The following is an 18,173-nucleotide window of genomic DNA, read 5'->3' on the forward strand; positions in this document are numbered from 1 at the left end:
ACAGAACTTGGATTGTTACTGCTCCTGAAATATGTTCCATTGTCATCCAATGAACTTTAATATAACAAAAGATGTAATTACAATAGCCTAGTTACAAATCTAAATGCATACAAACTTGTTATAACACATCTTAAAACTTTAAGTAGTTTTACAAACAAAATAAACAGCACAACTACCCTTGCGCTTCTTTGGTGGTGGTGATGGCAGCAAGGACTCAGATGAGCTCATATCTAAAATAAATTTCAATATTGCCATGGTATTATCAAATCAATTCTGAGATTTTGACCTGCATCAACAAAACTGTAGCAGAAACTGAAAAGGTGAAAATTGAACGAACCTTGGACGTAGTCTTCATAACTTTTCTTTTTTGGTGCATTCCTTAGTCTTTGAGACATAATGGCCTGTGGATGGGACAAATGAAAGATTTGTTATGTGATCTTCACTCAATGAAAAACAGTGAATGAATGACAGTCCTATAAATCAAATACAAGAATGACACTTTTTTTTTTAACTTATTTATTTTATTCAATAGGCATATATGTGCTTGTTTATTAACTGACATCTGCAATATTCTCATCCAGAAAGATTAGATGGGACCAAGTTTCAGTTAATCCTTGAAGACATGGAGAAGGGGGAATATGGCAAATCCCTGTGAATGTGATAAACACACAGCCTTCCTATGCAGATCCTTTGCCTCCAAAAGCTTCCTCTTCATTGTGCTGAGGTCACTTTCCACAACATATACAATGTTAATCAGCTTTGACTCGCAAGGTAGATCAAATAGTTGCTTTGTGACCTTTGGGTCGATAACATCCACAATCAACATTCCATCTTGCCTCTTTTCCCTCACAAACACGATTTGCTCTGTCTCCAACATGAAGCAGTAATTTGGTGCCTTGGTCGATATGGAGTACGGTTTGCGCCTCCATTGCTTCATGTGTTCCTGTGTGTTTGCCTTTTCAGCCAATCTTTTAGTGACCTGAACAACTGGATTTTTACTATTTCAAACCAATTTTTTTATGGACTGAAGGTGGTTCTCAAACGGAAAGCAGGACAACTCGTTCAAGGAACACTTTAAGTTGAAAACATCATCAGCAATGTGTTTGATGGAGTGGATGTTGTATGTTGGGAAAGTTTCCCCATACAGTTCAGAAGAGGTATCTACAAAATGTTCCAGAAGGTTTTGGGCATATTCGAGATAATGTCCTCTTCTGGCATCATTTTCATCCAGTAGAATAGACATTCCAATTGATAATGAAAGGAAATGATGATAATGGTCAACAGACAACACATCCTGCAACACAAGTGGTCCTGTATACAACAGAAATGGCCGTAGTTCTGTTGCTTTCCAACGATCCAATTCAATGAGAGATCTTGGCTGCCTGGCAAACTCGGCCGGCATCGCACCTTTAAGCTGTATCAACTTCTGGCTGATTTTTTCACTCTGCCCTTTTTGCAACCTGCAAATAGCTGGGCATCGCAACAAAAATGTGAGTAATCTTTTAACTGCTCCAAGAAAAATGAGGTGCATGTGGTCAAGAGGAAACTGTGTGACACATTTTATCCCCAGTTGGGCTAGAGGTGTAGATTCCTTCTGATGGTTTGGATACTGCAACTGACTGAATTTATCATCAGTGAGTTTCTCACAAGACAATTTATCTAAGTGGACAACCCTTCCCTCAACTGATGTGCCCACTGACAAACAACGCTCACATCCATGCAAAGCATTATGGCTTCTGATGCACTTTAGATATGCTCTATGTGAAGCTGGAGCATCACATATGAATGCTCACAGTGTTACTTTGAGCACTGTGGTTTTGTGTGGGACACCATTTTGCATAAGCATCTGCAATTCTTCAATTAAATCACAAAGATAGTCATGAACAGGGTCAGGTTTGCTATTGCCATAGTATAGAGCAACCAGAAATGGCTCAGCCTTATCCAGTTTTGCAAGAATAGGCCAGAAATGTGTTTTACTGGACTTGACTATTGGCAGACCATCTATATTGATAGTAATGTCTATACTGCCTGTAAATGATGGGTTTTGGGAAAGGTAATGGAGAATTCCCGGCTCCAAGCCATAGTATGTATAGTGGTCACCACATATATTCTTAATTTCAAACCCTGACGGGGTTGCTAGCAGAGTTCTGCTGTCTTTTGGAAGTGTATGTCCATGTTTTCTTAAGATTCCAAGCAGCTTATTTAGCGAAGCATGTGTTTGATTTGTTGTTGTTGCCCATTCAGCCAAATCTTTGTGTAATGATGGCATATCATTGGAATCATCAATATCAATCTCGGTATTAGAGTCACTGGAATCTGCAGTTTCCTTGTATCCATAGTCTCCAGCTGATGCACCCTCTTCAACATCTCCTTCCAAAGATGGCCCCTCACCAATTGTCCTTGTGTGGACAGGCCCTCCCCAGAAATATCTCCTTCCATGTATGGACCCTTCCCAGATGCATCTCCTTGTAACTGAGATTCATCCAAGCTGCTACTTGATGTTGCAAGAGCATTAACTCGTCCTCTCAGTCGACGCCATTCTCTCAAGTATTTGGGATCCATAACTGTTGAATATGATAATAAAAGTAACATTATACTTGATTATTTATCACTGTTATCACATAAAACATCTGACTAGTACTATCATAATATGATTAGAAATCAAAATGTCTAATAACCAATTTAATTAATGGCTTTTTCCACAATTTTAAGCTCTTCATTGTCACGGCCACATATATTTCTGATTAACATGTAAAAGATACTTGAAGGGATAGTTCATCCCAGAATAAAAATTCTGTAATTAATTACTCACCTACCTGTTCCAAAACAGTAATACTTTTCATTTTCAGAACACAAATGAAGATCTTTTTGATGACAGAATGCTGTCAGATTTTGTTCCATAGACTGCTATTGTAACTACCACTTTGATGCTTAAAAAACTTCATAAAGAGATTGTAAAAAATAATCCATTTGAATCAAGCGGTTTAGTCCAAATTTTCTAAAGAGAATAGATTGCTTTTTATGATGAACAGATTTCATTTCATTTTACTCGCATGTAAACACTGATCAGTGATCATAAGCTGAAGCTCAACCTAACATGGATGGAGCACAAGAACAAACCTCTCCCGGAAGCTTAAAGGTGCTGCGTAATCAATGAGGTTCATTCTCGTGTGTAATGCAGTAGAGGTGTTACAGGCGCTGGTGTAGAGACAAGGCAGTACAAGGAAATCCACAATAACAGGCACTTTAATGAACAACGGAGGAGAACACCAAACACATAGTACATAACATTAAGAACGGACCGGGAGTGAGTCCATTATAAAGGCAGTGCTGATGATGAAGTCCAGGTGCAGGTGCTGAGTGCTGATGGGGAGATGATGAGGGAAGTGAGTGCAGGTGTGGAGACAAGAGGATGATGGGAAATGGAGTCCGGGAGACAAGGGAACTGTGAATATCAATAGATATGGGTTTTTCTCTGGCTGATGCCGATATTTAGAAATCAGGGCAGTCAATGGCCGATATATGATGCAGTTAAGTAATAAGAAGTTTGCTTGCTTAAATTAAATATTTATTGAACAACACAAGCCTCTCCAATCAGTGCATTAAAAATAATTTATACGTTAAATATTAAATAGGTAATTAAAAATCTAGGCTGTTAAATTAACTTAGTAGTAGCCTAATTCATAGTAATAATAATACATGGCTCAACTTTTTAAGCACCTTCTAAAACTATTCTCAAGCATGCTTCTATACTGTAAGTCAAATAGCCATAATCTAAGTGATAACAAAAATAAGAGTTCACCCATTTCACATAGCCTGCTGCTCATAACTGCATTGAGTGCTGGAAAAACCGTTACCAGGTTTTGGTACCCGCACCTACCTGTAGCCTAAACTACAGCTGGTTAAAGGCTTGCACACCCCGTCCGCATGTACAACAGGGCATGTGTGAGTGACTTGTGAGCCTAAAAACAGCAGTCCACTAAATCCATTTTTCCGTGTTCACGGACAAAGAAGTATACTTTGAAAGGCTTGCATGCTCAAATGTGCGTGAGATGCAGCGGAATGCGGAAAATTAAGTATAACTGGTCCTTTATGTCGGTGGAATGGCAATCACGCCTGCCTATTAATCGGCCTAATTTGCAGCACAATCAGCCGATGCCGATTAATTAAAAAATGCCAAAAAACAGCCCAATATATCCGCCGGCCGATAGGGGTGTAGGAAAATATCGATACACATGAATATTGCGATATTATGTTTGGCGATACTGTATTGATTCTCAAAAACACTATCAATATTTATTAATTACATCCAAGTTTCGTGGATTTGTATTCGGTTTAAACACAGACTGTATAAAACCCAACCGCTAGATGTCAGCGTTATCTCAGAACGTAAACTGACGCATAGCCGGATAAGCGAAAGGTGCATCACTAGCGTTAGCATTAGCAAACCCAGCTCACAAGACGATAGAATTATTCCACTCCCGCTGCATACAGAGCTGAAGTGTGGACTCATTTTGGCTTCAACTATAAAGAAACCATTAAGGAGATCGCCAAGAGCCAGTTGTTTGCCGAATAGGCCATGTAAAAATCCACTTTATACATTAGACTGCTTTAAAGCAAGCATCTTTACAGTATTACATATAAAATAAACAGACATTCAGTCATGAAATGGACTATGCACTAGTTGTTCAATAGTTTAGAAATTAAAAACTGCTATACTGTGAACCTTTAAAACATATACACATAAAAAATCCTGCAGTCACTTTACTATTTTCCCTTAGATTGCACAAAGCAGTGATTAGTAATATAAATGCAAATGATACTGTATTGATTACATAAAATAAAATTGTTTGTCAGGTTTTATGAATGGTGGTGTGTTCTTCATGACTGTTTTCTTTCTAGAATTACATTCTTTTTTCTAAAAAAACAAGAAATAATGCAATGTATCGCCTTTCTTACAGTATCGCAATATATCACAGTATATCGTACCGTAACCCCTGTATCGTGATACGTATCGTATTGGCAGATTCTTGGCAATACACAGCCCTAACGGCTATTATGCAGCACGTTTGCGCTTCAGGAAGATGTTTGTTCTTGTACGTAATTCTGGTTCAGTTGAGCTAGTATTATCAACTTACTATCCACATGCAAGTAAAAGCCTAAATTATCATAACATACAATCAATTCTCTTCATAAAATTTGGAGTAAACCACTCAATTCAAATGGATTATTTTTTACAATCTCTTTATGAACTTTTTGAAGCATCAAATTGGTAGTTGCACAGGCAGTCTATGAAAGGAAATGTTACGGCATTCTGTCAAAAAAATTATCTTAATTTGTGTTCCGAAGATGAACAAGAGTTTTCATTTTGGGGTTAACCCTTTAAAAACATCACATGTTTTAAGCCACCATGTTGCATTAGAACAACAAGGTGGATACTTGGGGAATTTCATTGTTTGTGCAATTTGCTTGAATGTACACGTTCTGTTCTGTATATTGTTGTGCTTTGTTGACTGTATGCTGGATAATTTGCAATAACCCTAGTGTCTTGAAATCCAAGAAAATGAACATATCAAAACGAAAAACACAAATACTTACAAGACCAAAAGCAGGAAATAATTTTTCACGTTGATGCTTGCTCTCGCCAGTTCGACGTAATTAAAATGGCGGAAAAGTTTATCTCGAGATCTAGCAACAGTGATCTCTAACTTTCAAGTCTCGCGTTGCCAGTAGTCATGTCTCAGCAGGGCCACAGTTGCCATCTAGCGGTTGAGAATTCTAATTGTAATTTCTTGAACTCTCTACATTGTGTATATGTATATAGTAGAATGTGTATGATTGTTTGATTATTTATTACATTTTATATATTATTTATTAAATGATTATTTGTTGCATTTGATGATATCATGCATTCCAAGCTTTGTGGGCAAAAATGACTTGTAAACAATTTTTGCTACATCTACACTACACTCATTGCTGGTCTGAATCAGGGATATAGCCAAGCTGTATAAAATTAGACTACAGATTGCCTCGATTTCGTTGGGTGGACTAAAAGCAGACTACACATAGCCTATCCAATTCAGAGCTAAATCGTGACTACAGATAGACCATGTCATGAAATGACACTTACATCTTGTAGATATCATTGGCATTGCAAACATGATGGGATATCAACCATTTCATGCACTTCCTGTCCAAAAAATACAGTAAATCAGGATTGACTACAGGTGGGCTACAATAGCCAGTCTGACTACGAGCTAAATCATGGCTACGCACAGCCTTTGCATTATAACATGTCAAAGATATGAAACCAAACACCTTGTAATCACTGTTGACTTCGCTTACATGATAGAATATCATACATCTCGCAAGTTATTTTGGCAAAAACGACATGTAACCAAATTAAAGATTATTTTGGCTAAAAGGGTTACACATAGCCGGACTGTATCGGGTCTATAGTTAACCGAGACGGTGAAATGACGGCTATTGCTTGCTGGGGAGTTTCTCTTTTGCTATTTGTGCACATGGAAACACAAAAATATTTAATGAAGCCTCTCATTTCTTACAGACCATGTCAAAAAGAAACACCCTGGCACCGGAGATGCTGAGATTAAGGTGTGCATCGCACAAAAAAATGTAAAGATCTCCGGAGGCAAGCAGAAACGTGAACATTTAGGGATGCACCGATACCGATACCAAGCTCACGTACTTGTACTCGTAAAAATACCCCGATACCAAAGACCGATACCTCACGTGGCGTAACTGACAGAATTTTCCGTGCACAGAGACACCGGCGGCAGCAGCAGAAACAATGTCAGCCTCAGGGGTGTGGAAATACTTCACAATTAATGATGACAACACACGCATTGCGAACTGCATGCTTTCAATCACAATTCGTTATCGATTAGTGAAGGCGGGATGGGTGGAATCGTGCTGAATGACACAGACCAGCTCTCTCTTAATTGCGCGCGATCCCAGTTCTCTCAGACAGCACGCGATCGGTTCTCCTCGTGCCTGAATGGTTAAATGCACACATAGTTGTCAAAATGTCCATCGTGTGGAGTATCTCACGTAAGTACAGTAGATTATGGCTTAAGTGGACGCAAACATTTGGGTGAAAACAGGATGTGTGTCAGTATCCATGGATTCGGTCTTAAAGGGACCGTAGCCTATATTTGTCATTAATGTTAATAAAACAACAAAATATGTTAAATAAATGTATACATGGTAAATAAACCTACTGTATCTGAAAAATAAGTATATTTAATTTGTATCTCTATAGTATTTGTTGTTTGTAATTTGTAAATTTCTTTTTATATAACAACAATTATATATATTGGTAATTCTGCCCTTTGAAGGTTATTGGACACTGAAATTTTTGTTCTTTAAGTTTGTGACAAGCACATAAAAATTATTACTTTTTTCATTAGCGTAATAAAGAATCTGTCCTACATTCACTAGAAAAAAGTATCGTTACTCGTTCTTGGTCCTTAAAAAATGGTATTGGTGAATCCCTAATTGTAACCTATTATACTGCAAATTAGGGGTGCCCAATCATGTTTCTGGAGATCTACCTAGTTCAGCTCCAGCTCTAATCAAACACAGCTGAAACAGGTAAATAAGATCTTCAGAAACACTTGATAATTAGGCACAGTATTGGGCACCCCTGCTGTAATGCTAAGATACTGATGACACTAAATCAAGTTTTTATCCAAAGTTAACTTTAAAGGCCTTGTATAAGTTTTTATATTGTTACATGCCAAGAAACCTTGGTGGGCATGCCATTAAAACCTTAACTGACCAACAAAGATACTAATGATTGTGTAATCCTTAGAACTCAGTTTTGGATGTCTTCTAGAGGGCATGCTGTGGGTCTGCTTGTTTATATTTTTGAGTACTGCCAATATACATAGACCATTCATCATGTGACATTAACAGATCCAATCCTAAAATTCAGAGAGAAAATAAATAAAAGTGTAATTTATCAGGATAGACTTGTTTGTACTGCCCTAATCTTTTGATTTTGTTTTTCAATCCCTAAACAGGAAGCCTGCTGAAGGAGACAAAGAGGACTGAGACCCATTCACTCACATGCACTTACACACAAACAGAGTTTTTAGAGTTTTCTTTTTTTTTCATGTGTAATTTTAATATTTGCTTTTGTATGTTTTAAACATTAAATTTTCATTGCATATTTTGAGATTAAATAAAAGCTAAATTTGAATTGGTTAATTGTTTTCATTTTGGGAAACATGGCTATAGGCCCTACAGAAGAACATGGTACTGTTTTCTGTCGTATATTGCTCAATGATTTTACATGGGTTTCAAATTAAATTACAGGTGTATATGGGGTATAGGTGTAACATACATTGTTGATTTATATTAGAAGTGATTGTTGATGGGTTTCAAATGTTACTCCATGGATCTCACATTGGAATATACATTTCACGTGCGATCTCATGGGTTTCACATGGGAATATTACATGCTTCACATGGGAATTTTACCTGCATCACATGGGTGTTTCACACATTTTTCACATGGGAAACGTTCCAAAAGCACACATTTCCTTAGTGCAAAACATGTTTCACATGTGATTCACATATTTTCACATGTGCTTCTAACATGTTTTCACATGTTAAATTTCACATGTGCAAAATCACATGTATATGTGGTCACATGTGACCACATGTGTTTTTGCACATGTGAAGTTCATGTATTTTTTCTGTAAGAGAACGATTGGTGCCAATGGTATGATTAATTGAATAATTGCGCAGGTCCCGAGTTAAACGCCAACCTGTACCATCTGCATTAGAGACTGGGTTAATCAGTAATATTACATGGCGAGTGAGTGTTGTGGTTTTCAATTTAGCTTGGTAGAGCTCAACATCAACAAGGCCAGTGTCATCCTTAAATTTTGACCATAAATTTGGATTTACTTCCTCAGCTGTAGGCCTCTGTGTGTGTGAGTGTTCCGCAGTCAACTCCTCTGCATCCGCTGGATTTGGCAATGGCTTAACAGAAAGCTGTAAGCGAGAGTTTTCATCAAATATAATTTCCATTCCTAACTTATTCTAAAAGATTTAATGAGAGTCAGGAATTATGGTCAATCAAAAACAAAAAAATCATTTCCATTAACCCGAAGATTCAGATGTGGGTTATTTGAGAAAGACATGTTAATCATCGAGAAGCTGGAACTGATATCACTCTGTAGGCACCCCTATTGTTGCCGGGAGTTATGCCACATAGTCTGGTATCGTGGCTGCTGCTGTGTCGATTATTTCTGTTACCTGGGCATTGCTGATGTTTGCTGCCCTTGTGGCTTACACCAGCAGTCCTTGCTCATGTGGCCTTTTCTGCCACAGTTGTAGCAAATAATGCCTTAGCGCTGCAGCTGCTGGTTTCCGTTCTGCCTGTGGATGCACAACAGCTGTCATAGCAGTTTCCTGTTTACACTTGTTTCAAACCCACCAGAAGCATCAAGTTCCCTTATTATTCAACAGAACTGCTCAATGTTTTTCTCTACCAGATCATTTGTTGTAATTCTAATCAATTGTGCCTATTGCTGATTCATGTTAAGACATTTATTTATAAACAGGGCTTTCATAGCATCGTCTACAGGCAGCCTTGAAATCTCTACTCATGCTTCTCTAAACCGTGTGACAAAAGCGGATGGTGACTCTTTCTTTCCCTGTTTAGTATTTGCAGCATGTGACAGATCCTGTCTGCTGCCCGCTCTGCTTTCAAAGAAAGCCTTTAGTTGTCCAAAAAAAGGTGCTGACACTATCAGGGTTAACCCTGAAATGTGTTTTTGGAGATCTATTAACTATTTCCCCTTCTATTTTGCCATTAACTAGTGCCAGTGCTGGGCACTTTTCAAGAAGCACATCTTCTGTGATGTCTAAGTCTAATACTGAAAATAGTATTGACCTGTAGTCTGGGCCTGAGAGCTGTGCATATGTATGTGTCTTAAGGACTACAAATTAAGTAGGGTTTGACGCACTCGGTAAGCCCTTATATATCGTCTCGATGTCTGACATTTTTGTGGGTTTTAGGCCAATTGAATTACTGTCCCACAATCACATCATTGCATTTTGTACACTTGAAATGCTAGGGGCACATTCTGTCATTGCTTGCAGCTCTTTTAAATCGGGGTAAATCGAAAGCACAGGCTGTGGAGGCAGGGGTGCCGCACACGAACCCTGTTTTATTTCCTGTTTCAATTTCTGGTTGGGTGAGTGAGACGCGAGCGTGGGAACGGAAACACCTGTAGCCTGTGGGAGTCTTTTCTGCCTTCACTGATGCTGACTGCACTTCTTCTGTCTGCACTTTTTCATTTTTATTAGGTTTGTGTGGACTCTGATCCCAAACTTTTTTCATCTGTTTCCAAACTTTATAAGATTCAGTCATATACAGCATATTCCACTGTGGGTCGCCCCACCCTTGGACAACCATAGATTACATAGAGTCCATATCTGCTTTCTTAAAGGACCCTGTCCTGGGATATGGATCCAATTGTGAAACTGATTCTGACCACCCTGCCAAATTTAATACAAAGGGTTCTGCCCAAAATCCTTTTGAATTTCTGAACATAAAGTCAATAGATGTCTCATCTGGCAGTGGTCTAGAAATATTTTGACCCATTTTACAACCAAACAGTTTCCTCAAATTAATTTGCATGGGAAAACGGACTTACTTCAGAAAACACTGCGTTTCTTTGTTACGGTCACAACGTGTACAATTTGGACTGTGGCCAAACAAACGACAAAGCCAATATCTGGGTGGATTTTTGTTTCTAAGAATTATTACTGTCTGTTTTTCCATACACAATCAAACCAAAACACACTCTGTAGAGGTTGTTAGTTGTTCTACTCTGTTTTGCTGTCAATTTAGTCAAACTGCACAGTTCATTATTAAAACAATGGTCGACCCGCCTGCCTTACTGGAAACAATAGGTTTTAAAATCTAATATTTAAAATAAATATCCCAAAAAAAACCTCTCTTCTCGATTTTTTTTTTACGTTGAGTGAGACTTCGCATGAGTCTAGGCAATACAGTACCGAGGACAGCATCAGGCAAGTGTCCAAATTCTCTGCTAGGAAAAAAGGAACACTTACCGAAGACTTTTTCCTTTCCTCATACATCTCGGTCCAATTCACACTCCCATTAAGCCAACTTAAACAGGTGGCACTTATAGGAAATAACAAGACATTAATCAAAGATGTACGTGACTACAACAGATTAAAAACAGGAAAGATGAACTTAAAAACAGGATAAGAGATCAAGGAGAAATTAAGCAAAATGCATTCTTCCTAACACCTCCAATTCCCAAACCTGGATGGAAAGAAATTAGGGTTACATCTTTTTGAATAATATCTCAGCCGCTATGGCCATGTTCAACACATTTTATCTGGTTTATATTTATATATAAAGAACATTATTCCAGAACATCAGAGCAAAAACACTGATGACTCATCCTGCACTGCACAGAATTTTGACCAATCAAATGCTTCAGAATGAGAATTTACCTTGCTTTTTCAGAGTAGCTGACTTTGTACTGTCTTTAGTGGTTATCGAGCAGGTGTAATTGTAAGTATTACTGATGACACCCACTTTAAGTTCACTTGTCACATTAAACAGTTTTTCTTCTGTTTGCTGGAAAGTATTCAATGGCTCCTCTGCCGGTGGCCCCCTGGGGTCAGCGGTTTTCTTATAAGTGTGAATGAGACTCAAAATACTCCGTCGATTTTGGTCATACAGATAAGTGTTATACATCATTCAAAGCTTTTAAGTGTCTACTTTTATTTGAGTACACTCACAATAACAACAAAACTTTGTGCTTTTCTAAAATAAAGAAAAACTGGGTACGCTTACTGCTGTCTCAGTCTCTGTGAACTTTTTTTCTGAAATGCAGTGCTCTGAACTTAGTGAATACTTGCTATACAGACATGAGAGATATGTCTTTAGAAAGCTTAAATGTCTACTTTTAAATGGTTATATTGGAAACAAATATTCTGTTTATATAATCTATATGGAACTAACAAGAGGTACAGTTTCTCAAGCGTCTGCTCATTATCTTTAATGTGACTGAACCCACGTGCTGCACAGCATTGACATGCTAATTGTCTATGTGCTAACCTATAAATCCTGATGATGCATATGCATTGATCTTGAAACATGTTTTTTGAATCGTGAATCGTTAATTTAGGCCGATAATAGATGTAAAATGCTAAGAATCGGATTAATTGCGATTCTGTAGCGAATCAGTGCTTTAAAATATATAAACATTAAATTACTACATGCGCGAATTGATGGAGACTTTGTGCGTCGTCATTTGCACCCTCCCTCACAGCTCTCCTTCACAGATACTCGCGGCTGCACTCTTTACCGCCTCTCACTGGATTGAGCTTGTGCTCTGTCCGTAGCCCACGTTTGAGCTCTCCTCAGGACGGCCAAACTGCTCAAGCCATTGATAAAGCTGCCAAGTCATTGCGCGGTTGAAATAAAACGCTTATGCGTGGAAACGTCACCATTATTTTCAATAAGATAAAATACTGAAGTTTTAAGCAAACACATAATGTAAGTGTCTAAATGCATACTCACAGTTCAATGGATGATAAATTAAATTATGAACTTAATGTCGTTAAACTGAAGGTATGAAGGAAACTGCTGAAATAACTACAACATTTACAACACTGACATAAGAGCGCGAGGTTTATCAATCAGATGCGCATTAAAGTTGCTATAGCTACAGTAGAAATCCAGTGTGTTTTCTTTCAGAATCATCGTAAGGAAAATGCTCTGTATAAAGAAAACAAAGAGAGCTTTTCTTACTATTCCGTGAAGAAAAGTTAGTTCAGGATTAGTTGGGAAAGTGCATGATATTCTAGGGTAGTCTCTCCATGTAAGCATTAGTATGTTTAATGTACCTGGAACACTCTATGGTTGTGTAGCCTTTAACACTATCCTCCACTAGTTACCTATATATGAACTAGGCCTAACAATACTTTTAAAGCCCCTTTAAAGTTTTGGCTTATGTAAATTTCCACAAATGCCAATTTTTATAGGCTATTAAAATAAAGTTATGTAGCATCATTAAGAACTAACATGAACTAACATTAACAATGGACAAAAGTTTTTTGTTTGTTTGTTCGTCTTTTGCCCTTACTCTTATCTCCTGAAGGCTGCTGTGTAATTCCCACCCTGACTAAGACACATTGAGGGAAGCATTTCAATAACCCTATGAATTCATAATAAAATGCAGAATCAAATCGAATTGATCGAATCGCATTGAATTTTAATGTGAATATCGAATCTTTCTGAATTTGCAAAAATCATTCTTGAATCGAATCGAACACCTATGAATCGTGAATCGAATTAAATCACTGTCTACCCAAAGATTCACAGCCCTAAATATGAGTGTTTACACTGTAAGATGATGAATATTAGAATGTTTAAACCAGCGTTTACTGTGAAATACTGTGTTCATGGATATCTTCTAAAGACGTAGATGTTTATAATGTGCTAAACAATAATGTTTCATAGAGTAAATGGTCTCTGTAAACGCTGTGAGTTTGAGTCATTTACTATGTGCATTTGAAAAGCAAAACGCACCAAACATTACGTTTTTACTCCAAACTCACTTCAGTGTCAGTCGAGTGTCTTATTGCAGAATGAGGCAGACATTATATTATTTTGAATTATAAAACGGTTAGTTCCTGTCCTTGATTCTGATTGGTCAATAGCTGTGTTTTATTCACGATAAAACACGACTATGACCACTTCACACAACAGTTCTGTGTATCACTACACAACACCCTTAGCAACCACTCTTAGCAATGTAAACTGTTTCTTCTCAATTGATACTGTTCATTGAAGTTTACTGTATTATGTAGAAGAGTATTGTGAGAAAGAGATCGAGTGAGTGAGTATGTTCATAATAAAAAATCAGTTTAAATGTCCAACGTATCACCTTATCCTTTTAACAGTTAAGGGGTTTTCCTGTGACTGACAGCGCTAGTCAAAGCATTTGTCAGTTGCGTCTTGTTCCGTGTTCACAACAATTCAGTCTTTTCAATGTAAAAGTCTTCGCTACTGACTGACACACCTATAAAGACAGTCTTTGCTGCCATCTAATGGCATAAAAATGTAACTTCTGTTGCTGTTCATGGTCAGGGACTATTTTTTAGGGCAGAAGGAAGACTTTTAGAAAAAGTTTACTTCATGAAAGTTGCATTGATACATATTTTTTACTTTAATATTTGTATTGTGTGGTAACCGAAATAAAAGCAATCAGGTACTCGAGGCTAGTGCTGTATCGTGAATACAGCCTCGAGTACCTTATTGTTTATGTATTCTATATATATAATTAATGCTATGTTGATATTGTTTTGAATCAAAAACTGTAGGCTGCAAGATACATTTTTCAAAAGTCTTGTGAACAAATATTCAGTGTGGGTTTAATGGTCTTATTTCAGTGACTTAAACATTTTTATTTTTGTCCACATACCAATCATAAACATAATTTTCTCCAAACTACAAACTTTTACATACATACTGTTCACATATTATTGTAGCAGAGTTTGTGCTGAATACAGTGTAATCAGACTTTAGGAAAGTGTTTATAACATTTGTAAACAGAAATAAGCACAATGTCCGGGCAGGTCAAAACACCTCCAGGGCCCAGAAAACACCTCAGACCCCAGAGGATTAATTTACCACTTAACGTGATATCCTTGCACTCTCACACTGCTAATTAATCTTCTACCTCTGGCTCTGTCTCTTATAGCCTCTGCATCACAAAGGCAAAGAAACATGCTGATGAAACAGCTACCTGGCAATTCAGTTCAACCCCATAATGTGTCATTTCTGTAAGTATTAACATCTCCTATTCATTATGAATAACTATGTTAGACTTCCCAGAAATTTCTAGTGCCTGCTGAATTTATGCTACCATTAAATTTTCAATCAGATAATTTAACTTTTCAAATGTTACTGTTTCTTTAGAATAGTCAATTACTGAATTCACTGCCACCTGTGTAGCTACACACTAATTTTCTTTCTGGGTAATCTGCTCCTCTGTCTGTCTCTGTTGTTTGTGTTCCTAGGGATTGATATGCCTCTTCGGTTCTGATAGATGAGGAGCACCATTGGAGACCAGGGGCCAGGGTATGTACCAGGGTATGTACTATAAAGCTTCTCAGAGTAAAATTTTAGACTTAAAGGCTGATTTATACTTCTGCGTCGGACCTACGCCAGAGCCTTTGCGCTTGTTTTCGTTTATACTTCTGTGTCGTTGTCTGCGTCAACGTGCATGGAGACCACTAGTAGGCAGTGTCCGCAGTCATGTTGAGTATCAAGGCAAAAGCCGAAGAAGTTTCCTGGAGGAGGGCGAAGAGCAGAGGAAACACAACAAGAGTCCAAAGCAAACACAAAAACAGTCCATGGGGGAGTGGAAGGTAGGAGGAGCCAGGGGAAAGCCAGGAGCAGGAGGAGCCAGATGTTACCCCAGAAGCCAGCCAGGACGAGGCCCCAGGGTGGAGTCACAGGTGGGAGGAGCCATGGTGGAGTCAACTTGGTGGTGGACGACACCCTGGGGACGACCAACGGAGATGCAGCTGGAGATGGAGACCCAGATGGAACTGATGAGCCGACGAGCCCACGCGCAGCCAATGGTCCTGGAGACCGAGGAGGAGCCATGGTGATGAGCGTCCGAGGAGGAGGCGGACATCCAGAGGGCAGAGGCTGAGCCAGTGGGACCAAGGATGGAGGTGGAGCTGGAGGGAAGGCAGAGCCAGACGGAGCCGTAGGTGCAGGCAGGTCGACGACTGACCAAGACAGAGCCGGAGAGACGAGGGAGCCCGGAGAAGCCATACGGCCGATGGAGCCGAGGGAGGGAGGAGCCAGGGTGGAACCGAAGCGTCGACGGGCCGTGGTGGAGCAGGGGGCACAGAGGCTGGAAGTGGAGACAGGGGATCCTCTGAGTGAGATGGAGCTGGTGGCCTGAAGACGCTAGACATCTCTACCTGGCATGTGGAAGATGTAGAGCGGCTGAAGGTCAGTAGTGATGGTGTGGCTGAGGAACTGGCTGAAGAACTGGGTGAAAGAGGAGGTGGGAGAGGGAGGCTGGGTGGGCATACAGGGAATTCAGGAGACTTAGGGAACACAGGAGAATCAGGGGAATGGGAAATCACCTCTCCAAAAAAGTCAATTAGGTCAGCCTCAAAAATACTTTTCAGTTCCTCAGAATATTTGCCAGGGATAGCAGTCATCTCAACCACAGCGGTGGTGTGGGCGGGGCTTTCCTCCCAGCCCTCAAGCTCCACAAGCACTCCCTCAGCGTAGCACGATGTTACTGGCTCGCGCACCTGGTCAGAAACTTGCTGTAAGGTGGGCTCCAGGACGATGGTACCATCCAACCTTGTCCTCGGTCCTGGCTCATCTATCGTGGCAGGCTGGCCTCCTCGGCCTGCGGTGGGCACGTGTAACATCTCTGTTGCGATGATCATCGGTGGTGGCTGACTGGCCTTTGGCAGTGGAGTGGGGCTGGTGGTGAAGTCATCCTCTGCGGGGCTGATGGTGAAAGGCGAGTTGTTACTCACCAGCACCCACTCCACGAATGCGGCGAAATCCTTCCGAGGACCGCTCCCTGGGAGGCATGCCAGGGACCGCTCGCTTAGGCTTGAGATGTAAAACACGCAGAGCGAGTGGTCGGGAAAGTGCGTTAGGCATGCCAACTCCAAAAAATCCCTGGTGTGTGATTCCAGGGAGCGGTCCCTCTGCTCCAGGCATAGTAGGGCTACTGCAGGGTCCACAGTGACAGAGGAAGGAAAAAAAACAAAAAGAAACTAAAACGAAAACGCAGCAAAAACTGTTTTGGGTCTGTTCTTCTGTTACGTAACGTGTGTATATGAAGGCACAAGGACGAAGGAGAATACAAGGAGTGATATTTAATAACAGAAACAGACAGGAACTCACATTTCACAGCTTAACATCAACGAGAACGGACCAAGAATGAGGGAAAACACAGGGTATATATACACGTGACAAACGAAGGGTAGGACTTTGTACTGATATGTCCGACCCTCGAACGCAAACCGTAGAAAGGGTCTGTTTTGAGGCAGAAGCGAGACATGAAAGTATGCGTCCTTCATGTCAATCGCTGCAAACCAACCTTGGGGACGGATGCATTCGAAAATGCGTTTCTGCATCAACATCTTGAATGACAGCCAGTGAAGGGACCGATTCAGGACTCGCAGATCCAAGATTGGCCGTAGCTCACCGCCTTTCTTCGGTACGATGAAGTAGGGGCTGTAAAACCTTGACTTCATATAGGCTGGAGGGACCAGCTCTATTGCGTCCTTCGCCAGTAGGACCGCAATCTCCGCCCAGAGAGGGGCATCGCTCATAGGGACACAAGCGAAGTGGATACCTTGGCGGGCAAACTGAATCGCATAGCCAAGTCTGATCGTGTGAATGAGCCAGCGGGACGGGCTAGGAAGTGATAACCAGGCTCCCAGACTCCGAACCAGAGGAACCAATGGCACCACAGACGTACCCAGAGTGGGGCAGCGAGGCGGAGCAGAGGGACCCGAAGTGGGGTCAGACTCTGCGAGGTGACAGGGTGTGTGGGAGATGGCACCTATGTGGCGGCCTCGACACACACATTGCCACCTGCTGGTGAGGTGAGAGGGGGCTGAGGGTGGCAAGGCATAGCGTCGCATACTGCCAGACACGCCCTCTTGAGACATGGAGGAATTGGAAACAGCTCTTTTATTGAGGAAGTGGGTACCGCTGGACACCGGAGAGCCAGCGGTGGAACAGAAACAAAACGAAATCGAGATTTCTTCACCCAGCCCTCTTCCGGGGGAGGGAGTAATGCAGGCAACGACCACATCCAGTAAGGCACGGACGGAATGACATCTTGAAAAAGACGCAGTGTCCGTCCTTGAAGCTCTTTTAGAAAAAGCTTTTTAGAAGCTCCCGCTTCCGCATTTATACCCGCTCGCGGGGGCAGGTTGTGTGACGCAAAGCTCGCACGCCAATGTCCGTTGGCTCGTTTAGTTTACACTTGAAGGTGATAGGGCTCTCTTGCGATATCCCAATTCATCGGTTCACTTCTGACGTACGTAGAACGTGACCGACTGAAAGGGAACTCCAAGCACAGCTACACGAT

The 18,173-nt window shown here is 40.4% G+C and overlaps 1 protein-coding gene across 3 annotated transcripts in view; it reads left to right on the forward strand.

Moving 5' to 3' along the window:
* The window catches only part of LOC127508751 (NACHT, LRR and PYD domains-containing protein 3-like), a 360,258-nt gene that overhangs the window by 125,064 nt on the left and 217,021 nt on the right, over positions 1 to 18,173 (forward strand). The gene's annotated exons all lie outside the window — the stretch shown is intronic.

The sequence above is a fragment of the Ctenopharyngodon idella genome, chromosome 3 (assembly GCF_019924925.1).
Source record: "Ctenopharyngodon idella isolate HZGC_01 chromosome 3, HZGC01, whole genome shotgun sequence".
In the NCBI taxonomy this organism is placed as follows: Eukaryota; Metazoa; Chordata; class Actinopteri; order Cypriniformes; family Xenocyprididae; genus Ctenopharyngodon; species Ctenopharyngodon idella.